Source organism: Pantherophis guttatus, chromosome 2, assembly GCF_059756535.1.
Source record: "Pantherophis guttatus breed Tessera chromosome 2, ASM5975653v1, whole genome shotgun sequence".
NCBI classification, from domain to species: domain Eukaryota; kingdom Metazoa; phylum Chordata; class Lepidosauria; order Squamata; family Colubridae; genus Pantherophis; species Pantherophis guttatus.
Window position 1 is genome coordinate 168,948,746 of NC_142064.1, and position 9,528 is coordinate 168,958,273.

The 9,528-nt window shown below is 39.8% G+C and overlaps 1 long non-coding RNA gene across 1 annotated transcript; it reads left to right on the forward strand.

The window, feature by feature from the left end:
* The first annotated feature begins 541 nt into the window (after positions 1 to 541).
* On the forward strand, positions 542 to 3,072 carry LOC148115417 (uncharacterized). Its single transcript, XR_015731942.1, has 2 exons — positions 542 to 613; positions 750 to 3,072. It is a non-coding gene; the product is annotated as an uncharacterized LOC148115417 (long non-coding RNA).
* The last annotated feature ends 6,456 nt before the right edge of the window (positions 3,073 to 9,528 follow it).

The following is a 9,528-nucleotide window of genomic DNA, read 5'->3' on the forward strand; positions in this document are numbered from 1 at the left end:
AGTGTATCATATTGGGAAACTCTTGGAAGACAGGATCTGCCAAGTAAGTTTTTACATTGCCCCTCCCCACCCTCCCCCCCAGTTTGTAACAAAGGGTTCCCACCTCTGTTCCCATTCAGTGCATACTTGGCCAGACATACCATGAACACAGATAAAATACTGAACATTTAATATAGCCTTTCCTTTGTTGCATTTCTTTTACAAACAACTTTTCCCAGCTGTGTAAAACGGAAACAGCCCTTTATCTATCAAATCCAAATAATCTCGGATGGCTAAAGTTGTTTCTCAGAGGAACTGTAATGGTTTTCTAACCCACAAGGCTTTGCTTCAGACAGATACTGTGACTGTTCTTTCACCCTATTATCTGCCTGGACTTTCAGCAAATGTTATTTGTTTGTCAAAACAGTACCGTCAAAGGGGCCCGTGTTCTCAATTAAAACCTTGACCCTCTTCTAACCTTCTCTGGGAAATGCTCATTAGTGAACTACTCTGCTGCAGGCTGCTGAAAATTTGGAGACAGCACTATAAACACGGAGATTCCAAAGCGCCTCATGTAAGACTAAGTAATTTCCCTCTGTGGGAGTCAGAAGAAGCTCACAAGTTTGATCCTGGGGTGAGTGCTTTACGAAGTTCAGCCCCAGAATTTCAGGGTTGTTCACCTGGGGAAAGGGGCTTACCCTCAGAAGGCTGAAAAAGAAAATGCTTATAAACAGATCAACAATAAAACAGCTTTTCCTCTTTCCCGCTAGTTTATGGAAGACACGAAGGCTGACTAGGGCAAGAAAACAGGCTGTTTGGCTTTCTGGCTGACTCCCAGATTAAATGAATATAATGAACTGAACTGTTTCCTTGCACTCATCATCTTTGTATGTGCCTGGCTATTAGCAATTTACAAAGATGGGCCGCAGACACATTAATGTGCCTGCTATTTGACTCCTGCTATTCTACAAAGAAAAATACATACATGGTGGAACACTCCAGCAGAAGTTCATCTCCCAGGAATTCTTTTCAGTCCTTGACCGCAGAAGCAACAAGACTCCATGGTAACAAGAGACGATGCTCCATATATGCTACTTTCAGATAATGCTCCAGGTCAGAGATCTATTCAGCTGAATGAAGTTCCATTCAAACGGGGGGGGGGGATCTCTTTTCTTAATCTCTTTCCTAAACTCCTGATGCTGCTTCCCTCTTCATGCCTCTCTACCTGAGATATGGGATTATTTACAGTGGTGAAATTAATTTTTTTTTTTACTACTGGTTCTGTGGGTGTGGCTTGGTGGGCATGGCTTGGTGGGCGTGGCAGGGGAAGGATACTGCAAAATTTCCATACCCACCCCACTCCAGGGGAAGGATACTACAAAATCCCCATTCCCTCCCCACTCCTGGGGGAAGGATACTGCAAAATCCCCATTCCCTCCCCACTCTGGGGCCAGCCAGAGGTGGTATTTGCCGGTTGTCTGAACTACTCAAAATTTCCGCTACCAATTTTCCAGAACCTGTCAGAACCTGCTGGATTTCACCGCTGATTATTTACCTATACATTGACACTCTTAAATGCTCTACCATCTGCCAAAAACTTTTACAGAATCCAGCCCTGACTCAGCTATTTCCAAAAAGATATTCTAGTCCTATCTATCCTAACAATATGCAGCTGCTTTCTAAAGTTGAGGCATAAAAGGAACAGTGATAGGGCCGGCCTGATTAGAAAGCAAGATGAATGCAACTTTTTTTTACAATTAAATGTAGGCATGTTTTAACATGCTGCTTTTGGTGTGTTAATCTATAACTGTTGCATATAACTCACTGGGACCTGCAAGTTCTGGCTCTTCAAAGCAGTGTTTTTCAACCTTGGCAACTTTCAGATATGTGGACTTCAACTCCCAGAATTCCCCAACCAGCCATATCTGGAAAATTTAAATCTTAACTGTCTTCTAGCTCATATACAATTTGGAGAAGATGTTTATGTCCCAAGGCATTTTATGCCTATACACATCTACTGATGTCTGCTGGACTTTAATAAAGGTTTCTGATTTATTCATGTATTTGTCAGTTAGGTCTTCATTATTTAAACATAAAGGCATAAAGGAAGACTTGGATTATTATAAAGTGTGGAATAGGTTTTATACATGGTTGGAAAACAGAAATCAATTTAAGAAATAAGAATATAAAGTGAAATTTGATATTAACATACTGGATATAAATGTAAATAATGATCCTGCTAACAAAACAGTTAATTATGAATATTTAAAAATAAAAGAAGGAGCAGGAAGATAAAAGCTAAGAGTAAAGACAAAAGTCGATGCAGAAAGTTGTAAAATTGTATATATCTGTTGCAGGGGTGAAATGTAAAATTTGTTACTACCGGTTCTGTGGGCGTGGCTTGGTGGTGGTGGTAATGTGACTGGGTGGGCGTGGCCAACTTTTTTATTTTTTAACTTTTCAAAGCATTTTTTCTAATGCTTTGAAAAGCGTCTGCCATCAGGCAACTCAGCTGGGATCATCAGAGAGGCTTTTTAAAAAATACCTCTCTGACGATCCCAGCTGAGTTGGCTGATAGTCAGAGAGGCTTTTAAAAAAATGCCTCTCTGCCGATCAAGCAACTCAGCTGGGATCGTCAGAGACTTTTCAAAACATTTTTTTTACCACCTCTTCGGCCAAGAGGTTGCAAAAAAAAAAAAAAAAAAAAAGCTTTGAAAAGCCTCTGATGATTCCAGCTGAGCCACGCGGTCATCAGAGGCTTTTTTTTTAACTTTTAAAAGCATTTTTCGTTGGAAGAGGTTGTAGAAAAAATGCTTTTAAAAGTAAAAAAAAAAGCCTCTGATGATCGCGCGGCTCAGCTGGGCATGGGGGCGTGGGGTGCAGGGATTTTTGCTACCGGTTCTCCGAAAGCTATAGGATTGGGCGACCGGTCCGAACCGGGAGCATTTCACCCCTGATCTGTTGTTAGTATTGTATTTTAACCTCTGATGTGCGTGTGTTTTTGTTTTTGTCTCTTGACTTCTTTTGCTATTGTGTGTTTGGTTTTAAAATGTAAAATACTCAATAAAAATTATTTTAAAAAAGAAAAAAAAAGGCATGTTCTTGTTTACGTGTTATATTGTGGTCCTAAATATCACCAGCAAAAAGAATTGATTAGGCATTCACATAATTTTTTTGTTCTGTCTTGGTTTCCAGAATACCATCTCTCCAAGTGTATTCAGTATTTGTTCTCCTGGCGTTTCCTTTTGATGAGCTGCTCCCCTGCCCCATCTTTTAGGTCTTCTGTTTGGTCCTGCCCTTTTTCCCCCTGCAGCATCAGAGGAAAAACTTAAGCCTCCAGGCTTGAATGACAACAAGCCTTTGCTTAGAAAACACACTATGAAATTTTATGGTTCCTAGTGCATCTACCCCATTTTTGATGATTTCTTTTTCAACATAACCTTGTACTGTTGTTTTTACGCCCATTTAATATTTTTGGTCTAATAAAATTTCATAATGCTAAAACAAAAATTAAGCAACTCTAGGGGGCACTCAGTTTCCTTATAATAATGTTATAATGCAATGGGCCAATTTGCTGTTTATCACATACCTCGTTTTGTTTCCTTTACAGTTGTGTAAACCTTAATGGCCCAAAGTGTTCCTGTGTTGACTATATGCTGAAAGAGATCCTTCTGGATCTATACCTTTTCCTTTTTGCTAATCTGTTTCTGATTTACGTAGAATGTGATTCAAAGCAGAACTCTGCACCTTGGGCTCCATTCCATAGCAGGCCACAGTTCAAATGTCATGTCTCAAGATTGAAACAGGGGCCTCTCTCTTTCTGTAAAACTATGAGGATCAGATTCAAACAGCTTCAGTCTTTGGTTAAGTTTTGAACTTAGTGCTGCCTTGATTCTATTCTTGTTGTTAATAAACAAACTGCATATTTTTTAGTGAGTGTCCCCATCCCATTTAACCCATAGTAAGGGTAACTGGACTCCACTTGTTGCTCAGAATTACTTTCCCACTTGTAAAATCACTGACTGTCCTACTTGGTTTCCAATAGTTTAGGTAAATTCAGCTTCTCTTTTATGTTTGCTTGGTTGCTGAGAAGGGGGTACTCTTAATGGTAGAAACAAATATGATATTGAAACCTCTTTGTTTTCATTGGGTTGCCAAGAAATATAAGAGATTGCCCTCAGCAGGCCTTGGGAGCTGTTTATAAATTTTTTGTCTAAAATTTCATCCAATTTTGAATGGCTAAGAAAATGTATGTTCATCTCCTCCTTATCCAATACGTATACCTTTCCTGCAGGTTGTTCTGGTTGCATCCTATATAAACTCTATCCAAAGTGTTAGACAAGAAAGAAACTGTTGTAGCCTATAGATAAACACAGAAAAGTAGCTCATATACTAGTTTTGACCTTGAGTATTATATCCCCATTGACATATGGCTGCCGAGGGGAAATGTAGAAGGCAAAGAAGGATGTGCTCATACCACTTCAGAGCTGATAAAGGCATGGGCTTTGTGGAGCTCATCTAATTCATTTTCTCAGCAGACCTTATTGGGTCAGGAATAAAGTACAATCATATATCAACCCATTTTTCTCTCCTCCGCCCCATAATATGAAGCATTCTTTTAGCAGAATAATGAAGAAAACTGTGATGTCTAGACTAGAGCAACACAAAGAAACAGAACATTCCAATCAGGGAAAAATATTCCTATGCTACAGTGACTGTTAGTGGCGAATTTGGAGCTTGGGATGGAGCCAAAATTGTGATGGAATGTAGTTCAGATTCCAGGATGGAGGAGGAGTATTTTTTCCGTGTTTTTAAGACTGTAAAATCATCAGTAACAGCAGCATCATTTCTTCTCTTGGCAGGTTTATTCTCTCCCTCCCCCCACAAAAAAAAAGATAAAATGGCTTATTCCAGAGGAGCAAGAGACAACATGGTTCAGATAGCTTGTGTGAAAAAAAAAAAAAGAGTGAAGATGGTTCCTCCGTAATAATTCCCAGAGTACATGTTTTATGGGGATGATAGCATGCTTTAGTTTGGCAAGACTCTGTCTTTAGGTGAGGAACAATAAAGAAATCTGCTTGTAACATTCACAAGGTTTCTTGATTTTTGGAACCTGACAAAAGTTGAGGAACTAAGCCCAGAGTAATAAAAGGAAAAGGTTGGTTTCTGACCCAAGGGCCCTCACAGTTTTAGCAGACCCAGGGAGATAAGTAATTTGTCAGATTCAGCTTGTTAAAAGGGGGGAAAGAAAGGAATGAAAAAAAGCTGGTAATGAAACAAATATATAAAGTCACTCTACTCTATATATGCTTCTTTGCTTCTAATAGAAAACAATATATTTAGCTGAGAGTTGAACTGTGGAGTCCTTGGTGCTCTCTAAGCACCAAGCATCAAGCTCAGAGTGCACCAAGGATTCCTATTCTTTGCTTTCCTATGTCTAACAACAATGGATGGGGAGTATTAATAGATTATTGGGAGAGACCTAACCCCCTATGTCCTTGAAGCAAATATCCAGAAACCATTATGTAAACAAAAAGGACAGAAGCATTAAAATGGTAAGGGCAGCACCAGCTCCAGTGTTTCTCTTTATTGAGGTAAGCAGCACGTTTAATGCCAGCATACCATTTCATCAACTCAACAACGGCAGGATAGCATGTTAATGAGAGTTCCTGACTGTTGGAGATCAGCATTTTGTAGAGTTAACCTTTTAAAGAACTGCTTATGGCCAACAGCCAAAGAGAAGAGACTTAACCATGTGACCTTTTTGGGGGTGGGGGTGGGGAAAGAGTAAACTTGCCAAGTGAAGAAATGATGCAGCTGTTATGGATGATCTTACGATCTTGAAAACAAGGAAAAAATATTCCACATAGACATTCAGCAAAACTACATCCAAGAATTGAATAGAAAAGTGTAGTGTGGTTGTGTTATTGCATTGTGACTTTCAGAAAGATGTTTAAATGGAAGGATCAGCCCACTGAGAAAATTTTGGTGGGTGGGTGCAGGGTGATGATGAACTTTGGCTGGCTACGTTCTGTCCACAATGATTATTTTTGCATGTACATGTCAAGTTAACTGAAGAATTAAGAAATATGGTATGGTTTGCTGAAATTGTGGAGACTCTTTGCATAACCATCTTGGCAGTTTGGGTCATCTGAAAGGGCAAATGGCCAAGGCCTGTTAACAGAGAGCACACCAGGAACAAATATAAATGTCTTAGTGGCAGGTGCAGCTGGATTGCCTGTCATTTGAGCACCTCTGCAATCTCCAATTGTACATAAATATAAAGCTGTATGGCATAGAGAGGAGCTCCATACATCAAATCTGCCCTAGATTGTATCAAGGTCAATTTCAAGTAATTCCATGGATTGCTATAAATTTATTCTGGATTACTATTCTTTTTATCATCTGTCCCATTGATTTTATGGTCCCGGGGTTTGTGATAGTTTCCAAATACTAAGACAAATTTAAGAGATACCTACAAGTATGTTTCTCTAAAACAGAAAATGTAATTTTGCATCTATAAATGAATAATTATCTGAAGCTGAATACATCTGATGCAGGTTTCAAATAACCTTCAAGGGCTATCCCAGGTAGAGTGCATTGCAGTCATCCACTCGTGAGATGACTGGGATTTGTGTGACCATCTCAGGGAGAGATGTGTGGGGAAACAGATTTATTACAAACTGAGTGGCATTCAAAAACACAACTGGAACCTAGAGCCATCGAGAATATAATAAACTAGATTTAGGGGTGAGTACTGAGGGCTAGATGATGGGACAACTCTCAAACAGAAGCCTGAGTGCCCCTGAATCAGTGGTAGGTTTCAAATTTTTTTACTACCGGTTCTGTGGGCATGGGGGCATGGCATGGCTTGGTGGGCGTGGCTTGGTGGGCATGGCAGGGGAATGATACTGTAAAATCTCTATTCCCACCCCACTCCAGGGGAAGGTTATTGCAAAATCCCAATTTCCTCCCGATCAGCTGGAACTTGGGAGGCAGAGGATAGATGGGGCGGGGCCAGTCAGAGGTGGTGTTTACTGGTGTCCAAACTACTCAAAATTTCTGCTACCGGTCAGAACCTGCTGAAACCCACCTTTGCCCTGAATGCAGTCCACCCACAGATTCCCAATATATCCACCCTGTCCATCATGACCTTGATGATAATGCCTGCCCTGTCTTCTCCTCACAGTTTCCTCAAAACTTTAGTTCTCCCTTCCTGAACTGCTCTTGCCTCAAGGTACATGACACCTAGCCAGCTATGGTACTTAGTTGCTGTGGAAAGCCACACAAGCCCCATCAAACTCCAACCGTCACTGCCCACTGCCATCCAGTTAAAATTTCAAGTGGTTGGCTTTCTAAAAAAACTCAGGTCTAGCAGAAAGGCTTTAATAGGTTGTCTAGGTTCTCAGTCATCCAAGTCATGGTTGTCCCCAAGGTGGTTTTTTTTCAAGGCAACTGGATTTTCTGGTTTTTCTTTGAAGACATTTCACTTCTCAACCAAGGAGCTTCTTCAATATGAGTGCTATAAGGTTTTGGTAACATCTGAATGTAGATGTTATATAGGTAGCCCTTGACTTACAAGCATTCATTTAGTGACAGTTTAAAGTTACAAGAACACTGCAAAATTGACTTATGACTATTTTCATATTTATAACCGTTCCAGAATCCCCATGGTTATGTGATCAAAATGCAAACACTTGGAAACTGGCTCATATTTATGACAGTTGCAGTGTCCCAGGGTCATGTGATCACCTTTTGCAACCTTCTGATAAGCAAAGTCAATGGGGAAGCCAGATTCACTTTACAACCATTTTACTAACTTAGCAACTGCAATGATTCACTTAAAATGGTGGCAAGGAAGAGCATAAAATAAGACAAAACTCACTTAACAACTGTCTTACTTATTCTGGACTCAATTGTGGTTGTAAGTCGAGGACTACTTGTAAAAGCCTTTATTCCCAATTGACAATTGAGCAACAGCTCCTGGCTATGATCATGATTAGCTGTAGTCTCCTTCATTCATCTTCCAAATTTATACTTCATATACTCCGCATTTTATTAGATTAGGATTCCAAGTCTGCCAATCTTAGTAGTACAGTAATATCGACTGGTCTTATTTAGCCTCGCGGTGGGAATGAAAAGGAAGCATACTAAGTGGCTGGTAGAATGTGCTCACAGATAAACGAGGAAAAAGATCAAATGCCTTGAGACCCAAAGCTGACTTGGTAATATTAAATTGGCCTGATCTCTTCATTGGAATGTTTAAAAAAAATGACTTGAAATCAAGGAGTGTTGGTTGTTGTGGCCTTTCTTATTCAATTGAACATCAAGCCAGCAGTCAGCTGGTGTTTTTACAGAATCTGGATGGTGTGTTAATACCCACAGACTGAATTGAATGCCTGTTTAATTCATTGCTTTTTAATCCAATCTTCTCTCTTTTTATCCCATCCTGTTTGCATGTTGTTGCTGTTGTGTTTATAGTTTGCAGAGTAACCAGATGCTCAAGGAACAAAGGGAGTTGCACGGATGCAAAAAGACTTAAGCCAATGAAATAGGTTTGTGCCAGAAAATATTTTATTCATAAACCACCCTGACTCTGGGTGGTTTACAAATAAAAACCATAAAAAAATGATGTATTTTAGAGAAATGAGCGCAACTTGCAATAACAATATGAGTTATCCATGCATAGGTGAGATGGGCAATGTAGAAATGCGATAAAAAAATAAATGAAATGGAAAAACAGCCATTTTGGAGACTTGGTAGTCTTGGCCTAATTAATCTGGGAAGATTAATTTAGGCAAGAAAAAATAAAACAAATGCACAGGTATAGTATAGCTGGTACCTGACTCAATAGTAGTAACTGTGGGAAGGATCTTGGAGTCCTAGTGGACAATCACCTAAATATGAGCCAGCAGTGTGCTGCAGCTGCCAAAAAAGCCAATACAGTCCTAGGCTGTATTAATACAGGGATAAAATCAAGATCATGTGAAGTATTACTATCACTTTATAATGCCTTTGGTAAGTCCACGCTTGGAATATTACATCCAGTTTTGGTTGTCATGATATAAAAAAAGATGTTGAGAATCTAGAAAGAGTGCAGAGAACCACAACAAAAATGATTAGGGGACTGGAGGCTGTTGAAGAATGTTTGCAAGAATTGGATATGTCTAGTTTAATGAAAAGAAGAATTATTGCAGTGATTGCACTGTTCCAATATCTAAGGGGCTGCCACAAAGAAGAGGGAGTCAACCTATTCTCCAAAGCACTCAAAGGCAGGACAAGAAGCAATGGAGGGAAACTAATCAAGGAGAGAACCACCCTAGAACTAAGGAGAAATTTCCTGACAGTTAGAACAATTAATCAGTGGAAAAACTTGCCTCCAGAAGTTGTGGGTGCTCCAACACTGGAGGTTTTAAAGAAAAGTTTGGACAATCACTTGCCTGAAATGGTAAGCAGGGTTTCCTGCTTGAGCAGAGGGCTTGGACTAGAAGACTTCCAAGGAGCCTGGTTTAGCTCAACAGACAGAAGCACAGGAATTTAACACCAGCT